A 22,691-nucleotide genomic window follows, 5' to 3' on the forward strand; every position below is an offset into this window, starting at 1 on the left:
GGCTCCATAATACAAGCACGATGTAAGTTATGATTATTCAAGTCCAAAACCCCAAGATTTACAGCCAACTGAGTGATAAATGAGCCTAAGATTAATGGCTTATTCTTCTTACTTAGCACAGTTCGGAGGTGGAGGGCAAACCAACTACCCAAATTGACCCTAGTCCGAGTGACCATGCACCATACGAAAAAGAACTCGGGTTTGGTTAGAGTACCCGAGCTATCCTTCCTACCTGAAAAACTATAAGCAATGAATCTATGTAAATACCGGTAGGCGGCGCTCTTAAGATAAGAAGCCTTAGACTGGCTGGGGTCATAGACTTGGCGATCAACCGACAAACCGTTCCAATAATCAAGGTAATGAGAGAAAAATGGCTCTATATATTCGCACGCACTGTGCATATACTCCTCACTCTGGGAGTAAGGAATATCAATAAACCCAAGAGCCAAATTAAATTCAGTGATAGATTGGTTGAACTCTCTACCCATTAATCGAAACCTCACTACCCCAGGAGTGGTAACGGAGAATTCATCAGGAATATTAAATTCAAAAGTAGTATAGAATTCCCATGTGAGTTCAGTAAAAGCCGGTAGATTGATAGAAGCATAGCGGGCCCAACCTACATTAGTCAAGTGCTGCGTGACCTCATCCCTCAGGTTTAGCAAATCAAGTGTAGGGCCATGGATGTATTTACAAGGAATTATCTTCCTTGTGCAAGCCGAAACATACCGCTCCTTGTCGGCAGCCCGGGTGAAGGTCAAATTACCGCCAAAATGGGCCGGAAAGGAGATATGAACCTCCCTATTCCGTCCAAGGCGGGTACGGGGCCCTCCAGGCCCAGTCGATGGGGCAGGTCCCTCTAAGGGGACCGTAGGCTGAGGGGTGGAGGTGGATGGCTTGTTCTTGCCTTTAGTTTTTGGTTTGGTCATTTGGGCTAACGGGTAGGACAGAAGCAAGGCAAATGTGCACAAAAGAGGTCAATAGGCAGCCGAATCAGCAAAGAGTCCCAATCACAGCTTCCAATCGCAGACAAATGCACAATCAACAATAAAACTACCCCAAAAGCCAATGAATCCTGTGAACAGCCAAAATTTTCCCAAACACTACCAAATAACCCCAAAATCACTTAACTAGACAAACGTAGCAAATTTCCCCCAAATATTTCTGGTTGAGCACAAAATTTCACAAATAAACCATAATCAACCCAGATATATCACAGCACCTAAAATCAAACAAGAAATTAAAAATCTGGCCTCAGCTAAGAAAGTAAAAATCTGTCCTCTGCTAAACAAAAATTAAGAATCTGGCCTCAGCTAATTAGGGACAGTAAATGAAAGAGAGATATCACCGGAGAAAAAATTTTTCAACTCATTTGACAGGTTGAGGAGGGACGCGCGTGGCCTGCGATGGTGGTCTTAGAGATCGCGCGCAATGACTGCTGGAGCCCGAGCGTTTGGCTGCTGGAGCTGCTGGGTCTGCCTAGCTGGGTTGGTGCGCGATGGCCGTGGCGGCGGACTGCTGGGCTGAGTCGCGCGCCTGGAGGTTGCTGCTGTGCGGTGGGGAGTGGCGCGCGGGCTGGTAGACTGTGCGGGGGATGCGCGGCTGGTGCTCGCGCTGAGCTCGTGGGCGGCGCACGGACTGCGCGCAAAAGCTGCGCGCCTGGCTGCTGGAGCTCGCGCGCGTGTGGGCTGGAGTCGCGCGCGCTGGAGGGGCTGAAGGCCGTTGGTCTGCGCGCGCGGGCTGTGGTCCGCGACTGCGGCTGCTGCTGGATGGATCTGGACCAGCGCAGGAGGGAAAGGCAGCGGCGGACTGGGCGGCGAGCTAGCGGAGTGCGGCTGGTCAGTGGCGGCAGCGCGATGGGCGGCGGCAGGCAGCGAGGAGCGGCGGCGTGCGGTGCGACGGCGGACCAAGCAAAAGAAGGAAAAGAAGAAAAGAAAGAAAAGGAAGAAGAAAGAAGAAAGAAAGAAAAGGGAAGAAAAGAAGAAGTAGGGCTACGAAAGTTTGTTTTGTTTTTTTTTTAAACGTGACCACCTGGCGTGGGCACGCTTAATTGCTATGAAGCCCGCAGATCCTGAACGAAAATTCCCTCCGTCAGGCGTGACCACCTGGCGTGATCACGTCTAACTACTATGGAGGTCGCAGAACCTGAGCGAAAATTCCTTTTTCTTCAGGCGTGACCATCTGGCGTGGGCACGCCTAACCGCTAATTCCCTGCCACCAAACATCAAACCATTAATTGACACTAACACTTAACTAAAACTTCAAAAATGCATGAAAACTAAAACAAATAGTCTTGGGTTGCCTCCCAAGTAGCGCCTTTCTTTAATGTCTTTGGCTAGACATGGCCAGAACCCTCAAGCATGATAAAGTGGATCTTGGAGGTGTTCAACTTCTACTTTTTCAACATAGAAACCCTCGTAATAAGGTTTGAGACGATGGCCATTCACCACGAACTTTTTCTCCGTTTTTAAATTTTGGATCTCCACTGCACCATAATGGAACACATTAGAAACGACAAATGGACCAATCCAACGAGAACGCAACTTACCGGAAAAAAGTTTAAGCCTTGAGTGATACAAGAGGACTTTTTGCCCCACTACAAAAGTTTTCCTAGAAACCTGCTGATCATGAAAGATTTTACTCTTTTCCTTATAGATCGTGGCATTCTCATACGCTTCATTCCTTATTTCCTCTAACTCTTGTAGTTGCAATTTCCTTTGGACCCCTGCTTCATCTAATCCCATGTTACACTGCTTCACTGCCCAAAACGCCTTGTGTTCGAACTCCACGGGGAGATGGCAAGCCTTACCGAAAACAAGTCTATAAGGAGACATCCCAATTGGCGTCTTATACGCTGTTCTATACGCCCATAGTGCGTCTTCTAGCTTTAAACTCCAATCCTTCCTATCCGGACGCACCATCTTCTCCAAGATCGACTTGATTTCCCTGTTTGACACCTCGGCCTGACCGTTTGCCTGTGGGTGATACGGTGTGGATACCTTATGGAGTGCATCGTATCTTCGAAACAAGGTAGTGATAGTCTTGTTGCAGAAATGTGTCCCTCTATCACTAACTACAGCTCTTGGCATTCCGAAACGGACGAAGATATTAGATTTTAAAAACTCTGCAACCACTCTAAAATCATTAGTACGGGTGGCTTTGGCTTCCACCCATTTAGAGACATAATCCACAGCAAGTAAAATGTATAGGAAACCAAAAGATGAGGGGAAAGGACCCATAAAATCTATCCCCCAAACATCAAAAATTTCAACAAGGAATATGGGGGTTTGAAGCATTTGGTCCCTACGAAAAATATTCCCCACCCTTTGACACCTATCACAGGATTTACAGAATAAATAAGCGTCTTTAAACAGGGTAGGCCAGTAAAAGCCACTCTCTAACACTTTCCGAGCTGTTCGCTTGGGCCCAAAATGCCCTCCACATGCAAACGAATGACAGAAATTTAAAATGGAGTGAAATTCACCTGCGCTTACACACCTCCTGAGCACTTGATCCGAACATTGTCTCCAAAGGTACGGGTCATCCCAAATGTAATATTTAGCATCACTTTTCAACTTGTCCCTCTTAGCCTTTGGCCACCCTGCAGGCAATTGATTAATCACTAAGAAATTTACTAAATCGGCATACCAGGGTACAGACGCGTTCACAGCAAGTAGTTGTTCCTCTGGAAATGCCTCCCTCAATGGTGGCTCCTCCTTATGAGCAAGCAAGCGGCTCAAGTGATCAGCAACTAAATTTTCTGCCCCACTTTTATCTTTAATCTCCAAGTTGAACTCCTGAAGGAGCAGGATCCATCTGATGAGCCTTGGTTTAGCATCCTTCTTCGTCATCAAGTATCTCAAGGCTGCATGATCAGAGAAAACTGTTATTTTTGCACCTAACAAATAAGGTCTAAATTTTTCTAATGCAAAAACCACAGCTAGCAATTCTTTTTCTGTTGTAGAGTAGTTGAGTTGAGCTCCATTTAACGCCTTCGATGCATAATAGATTGCATGTGCAGCTCTGCCAATCCGTTGCCCCAGCACCGCTCCCACTGCATAATCACTCGCGTCACACATTATCTCAAATGGGAGGCTCCAGTCTGGAGGTTGGATAACAGGTGGTGATGTCAATGACTCCCTCAACCTGTCAAATGCCACCTTGCACTCCTCAGTGAAGTCATATGCTACATCTTTTTGCAACAGTTTGAACAGGGGCGCTCCAATTTTGGAGAAATCTTTGATGAATCTCCTGTAGAACCCTGCATGACCCAAAAAGGAGCGCACCTCCCGCACACTTGCGGGGTACGGTAAAGCAGAAATAATATCGACTTTTGCCTTGTCTACCTCTATACCCCTGGACGACACTACATGCCCTAAAACAATACCATGATCCACCATGAAATGTCATTTTTTCCAATTCAGAACCAAATTTGTCTCAATGCATATTTTCAAAATTAAAGCCAAATTATCAAGGCATTCATCAAAACTATCTCCATACACACTAAAATCATCCATAAACACCTCAATAATTTTTTCTACATACTCAGAGAATATACTTACCATACACCTCTGAAAAGTTGTTGGGGCGTTGCAGAGGTCGAAAGGCATCCTCTGATAGGCAAATGTACCAAAGGGGCAGGTGAAGGTAGTTTTCTCCTGATCCTCTGGTGCTATTGCGATCTGAAAATAACTAGAGAAACCATCAAGAAAACAATAATAGACACGGCCAGCTAACCTTTCTATCATCTGATCAATAAAAGGTAGAGGGAAGTGGTCCTTCTTTGTCACAGCATTCAGACGCCGGTAATCTATGCACTGGCGCCATCCCGTGGATTTTCTCACCGGGACCATCTCCCCCTCTTAGTTCTCCTCAACAGTTACTCCCGCATTTTTCGGGACTACTTGCACTGGGCTCACCCAAGGACTATCTGAGATGGCGAAAATGATCCCCACTTCTAGGAGTTTAAGTATCTCCTTCTTGACCACTTCCATAATTAGTGGGTTCAATCTCCGTTGCGCCTGCCTCACTGGTTTTGCATCCTCCTCAAGCCGGATCCGATGCATGCATAAAGAGGGGCTAATTCCCTTGATATCTGCTACGCTCCACCCAATTGCCTCCTTATGATCCCGAAGAAGACGAATTAGTCTGTCTTCTTGCCCTGGTGACAGGTGTGCAGATATGATGACTGGCAGTGTCTCATTGTCCCCGAGAAAAGCATACTTCAAATGCTTTGGGAGAGGCTTGAGCTCCAACTCAGGCGCCTGCACAATAGAAGGCAACAATTTTGCCTGAGTTTCTGGTACAAAAACAGAAGTAAGCTCATACCTTGGAGAAATTGGTGGGAGCGAATGCAGTGCTCCAACAGCCCGGTATAACTCATCACTCAATTCTACATCAGGAGTTGCTCCCAACTCAAGATGTTTGGCTAATGCCACTGCCAGTGCATCAACCCCATCCAATTCAAATATTTCCTGTACAAGGGGCTCAACAGCACTTAAAGCATAAACAGAGTTAGTCTCATCTGGGTACTTCATCGCTTCAAAAATATTAAAATTTACAATTTTCTCATCAAACTCCATCGACAAAGTACCCTCATTTACATCTATTTTTGTCCTAGCAGTGCTTAAAAATGGCCTACCTAACAAAATAGGAGACGGATTTAGTGCCCTCTCATCCCCCATGTCTAGGACATAGAAATCTGCAGGAAAAACTAACTCGTTGACCTGCACCAAAACATTTTCAACTAACCCTTCTGGGTAACCATTGGTGCGGTCTGCAAGTTGGATTATAATGCCTGTGCCTTTTAATGGATCAAGATTAAGGGACGTATAAATTGTTTTAGGCATTACATTGATTGACGCCCCTAAATCCAACATTGCCTTCCTAATTGAGGCACCTCCTATCTTGCAGGGAATGGTGAACATACTTGGGTCTTCACATTTTGGTGGGAGTTTCCTTTGGAGCATGGCTGACACGTTTTCTCCTACCGCCACTCGTTCATCTCCCCTTAGCTTCCTCTTGTGGGTGCACAAGTCCTTCAAAAATTTGACATATTTTGGTATCTGCTTGATTGCATCCAGTAGGGGGATGTTAATCTCTACTTTCCTGAATACATCCAAAAGTTCCTTTTCCTTTTCTACTTTTCTTGTCTTCGCCAACCTGGAAGGGAAAGGAGGTAAGTTAGATGTAGTAGTGGGTGGAGAAGTGAATGTTACCTTAGGATCTTCTCGGATACGTCCTTCCTCTTCAATTTCCTTTTCTATCTCCTCCTCACTTTTGCTTTTTGAATTTTTCACTGTAGGCCCTTCCAGTTCCTTGCCACTCCTCAGCGTCATGGCACTTACATTCCTGAGATTTACCTCGGGTTGCGATGGCAGTTTCCCATAAACGTGAGACTCCAAGCGGTTGATGGCAGTTACCAGTTGACTTATTCGAACATCTTGGTCCTTCTTGTCAGCTTTGGTGTCCTGCTGGAGCTGCGCGGTATTCGCGGCCAAGGATCTGATCTCTTGTTGAACCTGTGTAGTAGTCGTGGCCAGGTTGGTAGTAGTCGTGGCCAGATTCTTGACAAGGTCCTCCAAGGAGATTCCTGTATTGGAGGATGAGGGTTGAGATTTTGGTTGCCAAGGCTGGTGGAATCCTGGTGGACGATTCGGGAATGAACCTTGTTGCCTGTTCCCATAACTGAGATTGGGATGGTCTCTCCAACCAGGGTTGTATGTGTTGGAATACGGGTCATACTGCCTGCGGGGCGCGGGCACGCCTCCGGCCATATTTACCTGTTCCGCCCCGTCCTCTTGCAGAATGGGGCACGATTCCGTGCAGTGGTCCATGCTAGTACAGATTCCACACACCTTTGCTCGCGGTGTGTCTCTCATGGCCAATTGCCTGACAGCAGATGTCAACTCTGACAGTTGCTGCTGGATGGATGACGTCTCTGACTCATTGACCCTACGGGTAGGATTGCTCTCACGGAAGCCGAACTGCTGAGAGTTTTCTGCCATGGCTTCAATAAGGTCCCACGCTTCCCTCGGTGTCTTGTTCGCCAGGGCTCCTCCACTCGCAGCGTCAATAATACTCCTGTCAGTTGACTGGAGTCCCTCATAGAAGTACTGGATCAACAGTTGTTCACTAATCTGATGCTGTGGGCATCTAGCGCACAACTTGTTGAACCTTTTCCAAAAATCGTACAATGACTCCCCGGAGTACTGCTTGATGCTGCAAATCTCCTTCCTCAAACTTGCAGCCCGGGATGCGGGGAAAAATTTCTCCAGGAATTTCTTCTTCAATTGTGCCCACGTGGTGATACTACCTGCAGGTAGGTAGTATAGCCAATCCTTCGCTGCATCCTTGAGAGAGAAAGGGAAGGCTCTCAGTCTTATTTGCTCCTCAGTGACCCCAGGAGGTTTCATGCTAGAGCAAACTATTTCGAATTTCTTGACATGTTTGTGGGGTTCCTCGCCAGAGAGACCATGGAACGAAGGCAGGAGCTGAATCAACGAAGAAAGAAAGAAAAGGGAAGAAAAGAAGAAGTAGGGCTACGGAAGTTTGTTTTTTTTATTTTTTAAACGTGACCACCTGGCGTGGGCACACTTAATTGCTATGAAGCCCGCAGATCCTGAACGAAAATTCCCTCCGTCAGGCGTGACCACCTGGCGTGATCACGTCTAACTACTATGGAGGTCGCAGAACCTGAGCGAAAATTCCTTTTTCTTCAGGCGTGACCATCTGGCGTGGGCACGCCTAACCGCTAATTCCCTGCCACCAAACATCAAACCATTAATTGACACTAACACTTAACTAAAACTTCAAAAATGCATGAAAACTAAAACAAATAGTCTTGGGTTGCCTCCCAAGTAGCGCCTTTCTTTAATGTCTTTGGCTAGACATGGCCAGAACCCTCAAGCATGATAAAGTGGATCTTGGAGGTGTTCAACTTCTACTTTTTCAACATAGAAACCCTCGTAATAAGGTTTGAGACGATGGCCATTCACCACGAACTTTTTCTCCGTTTTTAAATTTTGGATCTCCACTGCACCATAATGGAACACATTAGAAACGACAAATGGACCAATCCAACGAGAACGCAACTTACCGGAAAAAAGTTTAAGCCTTGAGTGATACAAGAGGACTTTTTGCCCCACTACAAAAGTTTTCCTAGAAACCTGCTGATCATGAAAGATTTTACTCTTTTCCTTATAGATCGTGGCATTCTCATACGCTTCATTCCTTATTTCCTCTAACTCTTGTAGTTGCAATTTCCTTTGGACCCCTGCTTCATCTAATCCCATGTTACACTGCTTCACTGCCCAAAACGCCTTGTGTTCGAACTCCACGGGGAGATGGCAAGCCTTACCGAAAACAAGTCTATAAGGAGACATCCCAATTGGCGTCTTATACGCTGTTCTATACGCCCATAGTGCGTCTTCTAGCTTTAAACTCCAATCCTTCCTATCCGGACGCACCATCTTCTCCAAGATCGACTTGATTTCCCTGTTTGACACCTCGGCCTGACCGTTTGCCTGTGGGTGATACGGTGTGGATACCTTATGGAGTGCATCGTATCTTCGAAACAAGGTAGTGATAGTCTTGTTGCAGAAATGTGTCCCTCTATCACTAACTACAGCTCTTGGCATTCCGAAACGGACGAAGATATTAGATTTTAAAAACTCTGCAACCACTCTAAAATCATTAGTACGGGTGGCTTTGGCTTCCACCCATTTAGAGACATAATCCACAGCAAGTAAAATGTATAGGAAACCAAAAGATGAGGGGAAAGGACCCATAAAATCTATCCCCCAAACATCAAAAATTTCAACAAGGAATATGGGGGTTTGAAGCATTTGGTCCCTACGAAAAATATTCCCCACCCTTTGACACCTATCACAGGATTTACAGAATAAATAAGCGTCTTTAAACAGGGTAGGCCAGTAAAAGCCACTCTCTAACACTTTCCGAGCTGTTCGCTTGGGCCCAAAATGCCCTCCACATGCAAACGAATGACAGAAATTTAAAATGGAGTGAAATTCACCTGCGCTTACACACCTCCTGAGCACTTGATCCGAACATTGTCTCCAAAGGTACGGGTCATCCCAAATGTAATATTTAGCATCACTTTTCAACTTGTCCCTCTTAGCCTTTGGCCACCCTGCAGGCAATTGATTAATCACTAAGAAATTTACTAAATCGGCATACCAGGGTACAGACGCGTTCACAGCAAGTAGTTGTTCCTCTGGAAATGCCTCCCTCAATGGTGGCTCCTCCTTATGAGCAAGCAAGCGGCTCAAGTGATCAGCAACTAAATTTTCTGCCCCACTTTTATCTTTAATCTCCAAGTTGAACTCCTGAAGGAGCAGGATCCATCTGATGAGCCTTGGTTTAGCATCCTTCTTCGTCATCAAGTATCTCAAGGCTGCATGATCAGAGAAAACTGTTATTTTTGCACCTAACAAATAAGGTCTAAATTTTTCTAATGCAAAAACCACAGCTAGCAATTCTTTTTCTGTTGTAGAGTAGTTGAGTTGAGCTCCATTTAACGCCTTCGATGCATAATAGATTGCATGTGCAGCTCTGCCAATCCGTTGCCCCAGCACCGCTCCCACTGCATAATCACTCGCGTCACACATTATCTCAAATGGGAGGCTCCAGTCTGGAGGTTGGATAACAGGTGGTGATGTCAATGACTCCCTCAACCTGTCAAATGCCACCTTGCACTCCTCAGTGAAGTCATATGCTACATCTTTTTGCAACAGTTTGAACAGGGGCGCTCCAATTTTGGAGAAATCTTTGATGAATCTCCTGTAGAACCCTGCATGACCCAAAAAGGAGCGCACCTCCCGCACACTTGCGGGGTACGGTAAAGCAGAAATAATATCGACTTTTGCCTTGTCTACCTCTATACCCCTGGACGACACTACATGCCCTAAAACAATACCATGATCCACCATGAAATGTCATTTTTTCCAATTCAGAACCAAATTTGTCTCAATGCATATTTTCAAAATTAAAGCCAAATTATCAAGGCATTCATCAAAACTATCTCCATACACACTAAAATCATCCATAAACACCTCAATAATTTTTTCTACATACTCAGAGAATATACTTACCATACACCTCTGAAAAGTTGTTGGGGCGTTGCAGAGGTCGAAAGGCATCCTCTGATAGGCAAATGTACCAAAGGGGCAGGTGAAGGTAGTTTTCTCCTGATCCTCTGGTGCTATTGCGATCTGAAAATAACCAGAGAAACCATCAAGAAAACAATAATAGACACGGCCAGCTAACCTTTCTATCATCTGATCAATAAAAGGTAGAGGGAAGTGGTCCTTCTTTGTCACAGCATTCAGACGCCGGTAATCTATGCACTGGCGCCATCCCGTGGATTTTCTCACCGGGACCATCTCCCCCTCTTAGTTCTCCTCAACAGTTACTCCCGCATTTTTCGGGACTACTTGCACTGGGCTCACCCAAGGACTATCTGAGATGGCGAAAATGATCCCCACTTCTAGGAGTTTAAGTATCTCCTTCTTGACCACTTCCATAATTAGTGGGTTCAATCTCCGTTGCGCCTGCCTCACTGGTTTTGCATCCTCCTCAAGCCGGATCCGATGCATGCATAAAGAGGGGCTAATTCCCTTGATATCTGCTACGCTCCACCCAATTGCCTCCTTATGATCCCGAAGAAGACGAATTAGTCTGTCTTCTTGCCCTGGTGACAGGTGTGCAGATATGATGACTGGCAGTGTCTCATTGTCCCCGAGAAAAGCATACTTCAAATGCTTTGGGAGAGGCTTGAGCTCCAACTCAGGCGCCTGCACAATAGAAGGCAACAATTTTGCCTGAGTTTCTGGTACAAAAACAGAAGTAAGCTCATACCTTGGAGAAATTGGTGGGAGCGAATGCAGTGCTCCAACAGCCCGGTATAACTCATCACTCAATTCTACATCAGGAGTTGCTCCCAACTCAAGATGTTTGGCTAATGCCACTGCCAGTGCATCAACCCCATCCAATTCAAATATTTCCTGTACAAGGGGCTCAACAGCACTTAAAGCATAAACAGAGTTAGTCTCATCTGGGTACTTCATCGCTTCAAAAATATTAAAATTTACAATTTTCTCATCAAACTCCATCGACAAAGTACCCTCATTTACATCTATTTTTGTCCTAGCAGTGCTTAAAAATGGCCTACCTAACAAAATAGGAGACGGATTTAGTGCCCTCTCATCCCCCATGTCTAGGACATAGAAATCTGCAGGAAAAACTAACTCGTTGACCTGCACCAAAACATTTTCAACTAACCCTTCTGGGTAACCATTGGTGCGGTCTGCAAGTTGGATTATAATGCCTGTGCCTTTTAATGGATCAAGATTAAGGGACGTATAAATTGTTTTAGGCATTACATTGATTGACGCCCCTAAATCCAACATTGCCTTCCTAATTGAGGCACCTCCTATCTTGCAGGGAATGGTGAACATACTTGGGTCTTCACATTTTGGTGGGAGTTTCCTTTGGAGCATGGCTGACACGTTTTCTCCTACCGCCACTCGTTCATCTCCCCTTAGCTTCCTCTTGTGGGTGCACAAGTCCTTCAAAAATTTGACATATTTTGGTATCTGCTTGATTGCATCCAGTAGGGGGATGTTAATCTCTACTTTCCTGAATACATCCAAAAGTTCCTTTTCCTTTTCTACTTTTCTTGTCTTCGCCAACCTGGAAGGGAAAGGAGGTAAGTTAGATGTAGTAGTGGGTGGAGAAGTGAATGTTACCTTAGGATCTTCTCGGATACGTCCTTCCTCTTCAATTTCCTTTTCTATCTCCTCCTCACTTTTGCTTTTTGAATTTTTCACTGTAGGCCCTTCCAGTTCCTTGCCACTCCTCAGCGTCATGGCACTTACATTCCTGAGATTTACCTCGGGTTGCGATGGCAGTTTCCCATAAACGTGAGACTCCAAGCGGTTGATGGCAGTTACCAGTTGACTTATTCGAACATCTTGGTCCTTCTTGTCAGCTTTGGTGTCCTGCTGGAGCTGCGCGGTATTCGCGGCCAAGGATCTGATCTCTTGTTGAACCTGTGTAGTAGTCGTGGCCAGGTTGGTAGTAGTCGTGGCCAGATTCTTGACAAGGTCCTCCAAGGAGATTCCTGTATTGGAGGATGAGGGTTGAGATTTTGGTTGCCAAGGCTGGTGGAATCCTGGTGGACGATTCGGGAATGAACCTTGTTGCCTGTTCCCATAACTGAGATTGGGATGGTCTCTCCAACCAGGGTTGTATGTGTTGGAATACGGGTCATACTGCCTGCGGGGCGCGGGCACGCCTCCGGCCATATTTACCTGTTCCGCCCCGTCCTCTTGCAGAATGGGGCACGATTCCGTGCAGTGGTCCATGCTAGTACAGATTCCACACACCTTTGCTCGCGGTGTGTCTCTCATGGCCAATTGCCTGACAGCAGATGTCAACTCTGACAGTTGCTGCTGGATGGATGACGTCTCTGACTCATTGACCCTACGGGTAGGATTGCTCTCACGGAAGCCGAACTGCTGAGAGTTTTCTGCCATGGCTTCAATAAGGTCCCACGCTTCCCTCGGTGTCTTGTTCGCCAGGGCTCCTCCACTCGCAGCGTCAATAATACTCCTGTCAGTTGACTGGAGTCCCTCATAGAAGTACTGGATCAACAGTTGTTCACTAATCTGATGCTGTGGGCATCTAGCGCACAACTTGTTGAACCTTTTCCAAAAATCGTACAATGACTCCCCGGAGTACTGCTTGATGCTGCAAATCTCCTTCCTCAAACTTGCAGCCCGGGATGCGGGGAAAAATTTCTCCAGGAATTTCTTCTTCAATTGTGCCCACGTGGTGATACTACCTGCAGGTAGGTAGTATAGCCAATCCTTCGCTGCATCCTTGAGAGAGAAAGGGAAGGCTCTCAGTCTTATTTGCTCCTCAGTGACCCCAGGAGGTTTCATGCTAGAGCAAACTATTTCGAATTTCTTGACATGTTTGTGGGGTTCCTCGCCAGAGAGACCATGGAACGAAGGCAGGAGCTGAATCAACCCCGATTTCAGCTCGAAAGAGGTATTTTCAGCCAGAGTTGGGAACGTGATGCACAAGGGCTGATGAGTCAGGTCTGGGGTAGCCAGCTCCCTTAATGTCTGGGTGTTGGCCATGCTAAATTCGTTTTCTACTGACTCGTTTGCAGAAAATAAGTGCCATTCTTTTCGTCTCTTGGTCTCTTGCCTTCGCCTACGCGCTGCCTTCTCAACTTCAGGATCGTATACCAAGTCACCTGTGCGAGAAGAACGGGGCATAAATTAGCAAAAATACCAAGAAAAAGAAAAATAAAATAAAACAAAATAAAAATTGAATTCAAAAAGAAACAAATAATTCAAACGCCAGTCCCCGGCAACGGCGCCAAAAATTGACAGGTGTCGAACCTGTGCAATAATAATAAATAAAACCTAACTACCACCTAAAGCAGTCAATAATCAATTCGAGTACTGGAGCAGGGACTCTAGGTGTGCAATGGGTTACTTGATTCACCCTGTTCCCGAAGAGTTTGCTTAATCCGATATACCTGAATTAAGTATTTAACTGAATTCACTAACTAGCAGATAGTGGTAAGCAGGGTCGTCTCCTCAGGGACTGGAGAGAAATTCGTTCCTTTTTGAATCGAGACAAATGGGGGTTTTCACGATTAAATGCTAAAAATAAAGTAACTGCAGAAAATAATTAATTTAAAGAAATGATTAAAAGAAACTCTAGCCAAGGGTACACTTCAGAAATGGTTCATGCACTGATCATCGAATCACAGATAATTCCAACATTTATTAATAGATTGGTTCTAGTTGTCTCGCACGCGCTAAACAACCAACCCTTCCTTAATTTATCGATAGCTAAGGTACGACCGTTAACTATTTCTCTAACCCAAAAACAACCCTAGGTACGACCGTAGGATTTAATTTCCAGATTGCGTTAATAATTAGAAAGGCCCAATCCTAACCAATAAACACGCTACGAGGGTTTATTTAAGCTAGATCATACATTCCCCTGACATAAATCCAATTATACCAGTTGCTACTGGGATAGAGGTAACGAACAATTACGGATTCAATTACCCCTATTTAGCAAAATAGTCTCTATGAATAATTAATTATTGCGCACTAATCAATCATACATAAGAACTATAAGAACTATAACAATTAAGAGCAGGGAGTATATAAATACCAATAAACGGAGAAAATAATTAACAACGGCTTAGATCTCACAATAATCGATGAACCAATTCGTCAGTTGCCCCCTTGACTAGAATTGGAGAATTAGCCCTCCATTAATGAAGGGCAAGCAGCGCGTGGAGTTTGGGGAGGTTTGCAGAGCACTTTTCCTTCGCTTCGGTCAGCCCCAGAGGAAAACGCAAGGAAGCTTTTTTATTGCTGCCAATTTTCCTCTAAAGCATACGTCGGATGGTCCCCCAATTTTTGGTCAAAATCGAGTAAAGAGAGAGCCCACCAAGTCCACAATGGCGGCTGCACTTTGCTTTCTTTCTTTTTATCACCAAAGAGACATACGAGAGGTTTTGTTTTCAATTGCTTCTCTTGTCTTCCAATTTTGGTCAACCCAATTCAATTGATAGATTAGAAAATAACAACTGCTCAAGTCAACATAATATGAAAAGCAATCCTAGCAAATGTCAACAATGGGGGTTTTCTTTCTCTCTACAGAGCTGCGCTCTCCCCTCCTTCCAGAGTCAAGAAAAACAAAACAAAGGAAAGAACAACCCCCTAACCTAAGCCGCGCGAGAGATAAATAATATCCCCAATAGCCGAAATTTATTCCTTGTCCAAAATTGCAGCCAGACTCCCTAGAAATATATTAAAATAAAATCTATTACAATTAGGTTTCTTCAGCGTCTCAAGCGGGCCCCACGTCCGATGAATCTTCTAAGAGTTGAATTTAAGCACTTTTCAGCAACCATTCCTGCAATTAGCGCCAAAACAAAATATCAGTAGAATCCACCCAATTAACGAAAATATTTAGTCAATTAATTATGCAATAATGCCCAAAATACCCACTAAAATGCAACCTATCAATCTCCCCCACACCTGAACTATGCTTGCCCTCAAGCATAATTAACTCAGAAGTACAATCAAGATGCTAAGCAAATCACAGCAGTTCACACCAAGAATGGCATTCCGAGTTCCCCAATAACCTTATCGAAATCAGAATATACCAAATCAACAATTCTCGCAGTTTAAAGTGCACTCATTCACTCCAAAGTGTATATGAAATGTATATAAGATGGCTCTCAAGACAACACAATAGAATGACACTACCATAAGCTTGCTCATATATCATATCTCCACCACTTACTCATGAATTTAAATGCAGCAATCAAGGGACTTGCAAGGTTGTAATGGGGCTAGGGTGAGAAGGTAGGATAAAAAGGAGTCAAGAGGGTGTAAAAGTATAAAGGAAATGCTCAGAAATTCATTACACGGATTCTTGTACATTTGAAGGCATTCTTGACCACCACACGAATGCAGTGAATTAGCACTTGCCACAACCTTTGCCTTTTCTCCTCTTTCATTCATCTACTCCCCCTCTCGTTTTTTTTCTTTTTTTCTTTTTTTTCTCTTTTTTTTTTATATACTCCCAACCAGCACCCTAAAAGTAAACTTTACTTGCTGGTTTCCTGCACTTTGTCTCCTTTTCACATCCCTTTTTTTTTTCTTTTCTCTTTCTCTCTCTTTTTTTTTATAAATGGGTGTAATGCCCTTCGAATAATACTCCAAAAGTCTGTATAATGAAATCAAAGCACTTCTTCACACGAGATTCAAAAAGAAAGTCTAAAAAGATTTCACGACTAAGAGCTGGGATCTCAAGCAAAGAATACGGGTTAAGGCTCAACTTGGCTCCCTAATGGTAGTAAATAATCCAAGGGCTGGTTTTGAGAAAGTCCAAAAAATGGCTCATTCCTAAGTGCCCTATCATTTCAATGCATTAAACTCATTTAAATGTGGTCTTGACATGCATAACCGAGCAAGTTCTAGAATGACAAACCATGTGCACTAACCACTCACAAACGAAAAATTAGGCTCAAAAATCGCACGAGTGGTCAAATTTATGTCAAGTTCAGCATATTTATCAAGCAATTCAGTATCACGGAAAATAGAACACCCCATGGCATGAACTTACTATGTACGCTCATATCCCAATTTGCATTCATCATCGTTTAAAGAAAGGAACTACTAAGGTTAGGAAGAGCATAATCAGACAACTAAAAACACAACCAAAGCATAGTTAACCCTCCCCCACACCTAAACATTACATTGCTCTCAATGTAAGCAAAGTAAGACCAAATCAGAGTTATTGGGGCAACGACACTTCCCTTAAAACGGAGGAGGGTAGAAATGAATCACGGTTGTGGAGGAAAAGGCGGGCGGAAGCCCACGTGATGGAGATACTGCGCTATATTCTGGGTCACCCCGCCCATTTGACGCTCCATCCGATCCATACGAGGGTCCATGTGCTGCATCTGGAACCGGAGTGCTGCAAGCTGGCTATCGACGGAGGAAGATGGTGGAGGTACCGAAGAGGATGGTCCGGGGGCATCCGTGGACGGACCACCAGCCTCCGGAGCAGTGGATTTGGAAGCTTTGCGCTTCGGAGGAACGGAGATTGGTCCCGGAGGGGCAAACTGGAAAGCGCCATTCACCTGTCGCACAAGACCCATCTTCTCCAAACAAACCAAATCAAGGGGCTCCATAATACAAGCACGATGTAAGTTATGATTATTCAAGTCCAAAACCCCAAGATTTACAGCCAACTGAGTGATAAATGAGCCTAAGATTAATGGCTTATTCTTCTTACTTAGCACAGTTCGGAGGTGGAGGGCAAACCAACTACCCAAATTGACCCTAGTCCGAGTGACCATGCACCATACGAAAAAGAACTCGGGTTTGGTTAGAGTACCCGAGCTATCCTTCCTACCTGAAAAACTATAAGCAATGAATCTATGTAAATACCGGTAGGCGGCGCTCTTAAGATAAGAAGCCTTAGACTGGCTGGGGTCATAGACTTGGCGATCAACCGACAAACCGTTCCAATAATCAAGGTAATGAGAGAAAAATGGCTCTATATATTCGCACGCACTGTGCATATACTCCTCACTCTGGGAGTAAGGAATATCAATAAACCCAAGAGCCAAATTAAATTCAGTGATAGATTGGTTGAACTCTCTACCCATTAATCGAAACCTCACTACCCCAGGAGTGGTAACGGAGAATTCATCAGGAATATTAAATTCAAAAGTAGTATAGAATTCCCATGTGAGTTCAGTAAAAGCCGGTAGATTGATAGAAGCATAGCGGGCCCAACCTACATTAGTCAAGTGCTGCGTGACCTCATCCCTCAGGTTTAGCAAATCAAGTGTAGGGCCATGGATGTATTTACAAGGAATTATCTTCCTTGTGCAAGCCGAAACATACCGCTCCTTGTCGGCAGCCCGGGTGAAGGTCAAATTACCGCCAAAATGGGCCGGAAAGGAGATATGAACCTCCCTATTCCGTCCAAGGCGGGTACGGGGCCCTCCAGGCCCAGTCGATGGGGCAGGTCCCTCTAAGGGGACCGTAGGCTGAGGGGTGGAGGTGGATGGCTTGTTCTTGCCTTTAGTTTTTGGTTTGGTCATTTGGGCTAACGGGTAGGACAGAAGCAAGGCAAATGTGCACAAAAGAGGTCAATAGGCAGCCGAATCAGCAAAGAGTCCCAATCACAGCTTCCAATCGCAGACAAATGCACAATCAACAATAAAACTACCCCAAAAGCCAATGAATCCTGTGAACAGCCAAAATTTTCCCAAACACTACCAAATAACCCCAAAATCACTTAACTAGACAAACGTAGCAAATTTCCCCCAAATATTTCTGGTTGAGCACAAAATTTCACAAATAAACCATAATCAACCCAGATATATCACAGCACCTAAAATCAAACAAGAAATTAAAAATCTGGCCTCAGCTAAGAAAGTAAAAATCTGTCCTCTGCTAAACAAAAATTAAGAATCTGGCCTCAGCTAATTAGGGACAGTAAATGAAAGAGAGATATCACCGGAGAAAAAATTTTTCAACTCATTTGACAGGTTGAGGAGGGACGCGCGTGGCCTGCGATGGTGGTCTTAGAGATCGCGCGCAATGACTGCTGGAGCCCGAGCGTTTGGCTGCTGGAGCTGCTGGGTCTGCCTAGCTGGGTTGGTGCGCGATGGCCGTGGCGGCGGACTGCTGGGCTGAGTCGCGCGCCTGGAGGTTGCTGCTGTGCGGTGGGGAGTGGCGCGCGGGCTGGTAGACTGTGCGGGGGATGCGCGGCTGGTGCTCGCGCTGAGCTCGTGGGCGGCGCACGGACTGCGCGCAAAAGCTGCGCGCCTGGCTGCTGGAGCTCGCGCGCGTGTGGGCTGGAGTCGCGCGCGCTGGAGGGGCTGAAGGCCGTTGGTCTGCGCGCGCGGGCTGTGGTCCGCGACTGCGGCTGCTGCTGGATGGATCTGGACCAGCGCAGGAGGGAAAGGCAGCGGCGGACTGGGCGGCGAGCTAGCGGAGTGCGGCTGGTCAGTGGCGGCAGCGCGATGGGCGGCGGCAGGCAGCGAGGAGCGGCGGCGTGCGGTGCGACGGCGGACCAAGCAAAAGAAGGAAAAGAAGAAAAGAAAGAAAAGGAAGAAGAAAGAAGAAAGAAAGAAAAGGGAAGAAAAGAAGAAGTAGGGCTACGGAAGTTTGTTTTTTTTATTTTTTAAACGTGACCACCTGGCGTGGGCACACTTAATTGCTATGAAGCCCGCAGATCCTGAACGAAAATTCCCTCCGTCAGGCGTGACCACCTGGCGTGATCACGTCTAACTACTATGGAGGTCGCAGAACCTGAGCGAAAATTCCTTTTTCTTCAGGCGTGACCATCTGGCGTGGGCACGCCTAACCGCTAATTCCCTGCCACCAAACATCAAACCATTAATTGACACTAACACTTAACTAAAACTTCAAAAATGCATGAAAACTAAAACAAATAGTCTTGGGTTGCCTCCCAAGTAGCGCCTTTCTTTAATGTCTTTGGCTAGACATGGCCAGAACCCTCAAGCATGATAAAGTGGATCTTGGAGGTGTTCAACTTCTACTTCTTCAACATAGAAACCCTCGTAATAAGGTTTGAGACGATGGCCATTCACCACGAACTTTTTCTCCGTTTTTAAATTTTGGATCTCCACTGCACCATAATGGAACACATTAGAAACGACAAATGGACCAATCCAACGAGAACGCAACTTACCGGAAAAAAGTTTAAGCCTTGAGTGATACAAGAGGACTTTTTGCCCCACTACAAAAGTTTTCCTAGAAACCTGCTGATCATGAAAGATTTTACTCTTTTCCTTATAGATCGTGGCATTCTCATACGCTTCATTCCTTATTTCCTCTAACTCTTGTAGTTGCAATTTCCTTTGGACCCCTGCTTCATCTAATCCCATGTTACACTGCTTCACTGCCCAAAACGCCTTGTGTTCGAACTCCACGGGGAGATGGCAAGCCTTACCGAAAACAAGTCTATAAGGAGACATCCCAATTGGCGTCTTATACGCTGTTCTATACGCCCATAGTGCGTCTTCTAGCTTTAAACTCCAATCCTTCCTATCCGGACGCACCATCTTCTCCAAGATCGACTTGATTTCCCTGTTTGACACCTCGGCCTGACCGTTTGCCTGTGGGTGATACGGTGTGGATACCTTATGGAGTGCATCGTATCTTCGAAACAAGGTAGTGATAGTCTTGTTGCAGAAATGTGTCCCTCTATCACTAACTACAGCTCTTGGCATTCCGAAACGGACGAAGATATTAGATTTTAAAAACTCTGCAACCACTCTAAAATCATTAGTACGGGTGGCTTTGGCTTCCACCCATTTAGAGACATAATCCACAGCAAGTAAAATGTATAGGAAACCAAAAGATGAGGGGAAAGGACCCATAAAATCTATCCCCCAAACATCAAAAATTTCAACAAGGAATATGGGGGTTTGAAGCATTTGGTCCCTACGAAAAATATTCCCCACCCTTTGACACCTATCACAGGATTTACAGAATAAATAAGCGTCTTTAAACAGGGTAGGCCAGTAAAAGCCACTCTCTAACACTTTCCGAGCTGTTCGCTTGGGCCCAAAATGCCCTCCACATGCAAACGAATGACAGAAATTTAAAATGGAGTGAAATTCACCTGCGCTTACACACCTCCTGAGCACTTGATCCGAACATTGTCTCCAAAGGTACGGGTCATCCCAAATGTAATATTTAGCATCACTTTTCAACTTGTCCCTCTTAGCCTTTGGCCACCCTGCAGGCAATTGATTAATCACTAAGAAATTTACTAAATCGGCATACCAGGGTACAGACGCGTTCACAGCAAGTAGTTGTTCCTCTGGAAATGCCTCCCTCAATGGTGGCTCCTCCTTATGAGCAAGCAAGCGGCTCAAGTGATCAGCAACTAAATTTTCTGCCCCACTTTTATCTTTAATCTCCAAGTTGAACTCCTGAAGGAGCAGGATCCATCTGATGAGCCTTGGTTTAGCATCCTTCTTCGTCATCAAGTATCTCAAGGCTGCATGATCAGAGAAAACTGTTATTTTTGCACCTAACAAATAAGGTCTAAATTTTTCTAATGCAAAAACCACAGCTAGCAATTCTTTTTCTGTTGTAGAGTAGTTGAGTTGAGCTCCATTTAACGCCTTCGATGCATAATAGATTGCATGTGCAGCTCTGCCAATCCGTTGCCCCAGCACCGCTCCCACTGCATAATCACTCGCGTCACACATTATCTCAAATGGGAGGCTCCAGTCTGGAGGTTGGATAACAGGTGGTGATGTCAATGACTCCCTCAACCTGTCAAATGCCACCTTGCACTCCTCAGTGAAGTCATATGCTACATCTTTTTGCAACAGTTTGAACAGGGGCGCTCCAATTTTGGAGAAATCTTTGATGAATCTCCTGTAGAACCCTGCATGACCCAAAAAGGAGCGCACCTCCCGCACACTTGCGGGGTACGGTAAAGCAGAAATAATATCGACTTTTGCCTTGTCTACCTCTATACCCCTGGACGACACTACATGCCCTAAAACAATACCATGATCCACCATGAAATGTCATTTTTTCCAATTCAGAACCAAATTTGTCTCAATGCATATTTTCAAAATTAAAGCCAAATTATCAAGGCATTCATCAAAACTATCTCCATACACACTAAAATCATCCATAAACACCTCAATAATTTTTTCTACATACTCAGAGAATATACTTACCATACACCTCTGAAAAGTTGTTGGGGCGTTGCAGAGGTCGAAAGGCATCCTCTGATAGGCAAATGTACCAAAGGGGCAGGTGAAGGTAGTTTTCTCCTGATCCTCTGGTGCTATTGCGATCTGAAAATAACCAGAGAAACCATCAAGAAAACAATAATAGACACGGCCAGCTAACCTTTCTATCATCTGATCAATAAAAGGTAGAGGGAAGTGGTCCTTCTTTGTCACAGCATTCAGACGCCGGTAATCTATGCACTGGCGCCATCCCGTGGATTTTCTCACCGGGACCATCTCCCCCTCTTAGTTCTCCTCAACAGTTACTCCCGCATTTTTCGGGACTACTTGCACTGGGCTCACCCAAGGACTATCTGAGATGGCGAAAATGATCCCCACTTCTAGGAGTTTAAGTATCTCCTTCTTGACCACTTCCATAATTAGTGGGTTCAATCTCCGTTGCGCCTGCCTCACTGGTTTTGCATCCTCCTCAAGCCGGATCCGATGCATGCATAAAGAGGGGCTAATTCCCTTGATATCTGCTACGCTCCACCCAATTGCCTCCTTATGATCCCGAAGAAGACGAATTAGTCTGTCTTCTTGCCCTGGTGACAGGTGTGCAGATATGATGACTGGCAGTGTCTCATTGTCCCCGAGAAAAGCATACTTCAAATGCTTTGGGAGAGGCTTGAGCTCCAACTCAGGCGCCTGCACAATAGAAGGCAACAATTTTGCCTGAGTTTCTGGTACAAAAACAGAAGTAAGCTCATACCTTGGAGAAATTGGTGGGAGCGAATGCAGTGCTCCAACAGCCCGGTATAACTCATCACTCAATTCTACATCAGGAGTTGCTCCCAACTCAAGATGTTTGGCTAATGCCACTGCCAGTGCATCAACCCCATCCAATTCAAATATTTCCTGTACAAGGGGCTCAACAGCACTTAAAGCATAAACAGAGTTAGTCTCATCTGGGTACTTCATCGCTTCAAAAATATTAAAATTTACAATTTTCTCATCAAACTCCATCGACAAAGTACCCTCATTTACATCTATTTTTGTCCTAGCAGTGCTTAAAAATGGCCTACCTAACAAAATAGGAGACGGATTTAGTGCCCTCTCATCCCCCATGTCTAGGACATAGAAATCTGCAGGAAAAACTAACTCGTTGACCTGCACCAAAACATTTTCAACTAACCCTTCTGGGTAACCATTGGTGCGGTCTGCAAGTTGGATTATAATGCCTGTGCCTTTTAATGGATCAAGATTAAGGGACGTATAAATTGTTTTAGGCATTACATTGATTGACGCCCCTAAATCCAACATTGCCTTCCTAATTGAGGCACCTCCTATCTTGCAGGGAATGGTGAACATACTTGGGTCT

The 22,691-nt window shown here is 45.1% G+C and overlaps 1 pseudogene; it reads right to left on the reverse strand.

The window, feature by feature from the left end:
• Positions 1 to 21,607, reverse strand: part of LOC113755065 — a 29,820-nt pseudogene extending 8,213 nt beyond the window's left edge.
• Between the last annotated feature and the right edge of the window lie 1,084 nt (positions 21,608 to 22,691).

The sequence above is a fragment of the Coffea eugenioides genome, unplaced genomic scaffold (assembly GCF_003713205.1).
Source record: "Coffea eugenioides isolate CCC68of unplaced genomic scaffold, Ceug_1.0 ScVebR1_1170;HRSCAF=1979, whole genome shotgun sequence".
Classification (NCBI taxonomy): domain Eukaryota; kingdom Viridiplantae; phylum Streptophyta; class Magnoliopsida; order Gentianales; family Rubiaceae; genus Coffea; species Coffea eugenioides.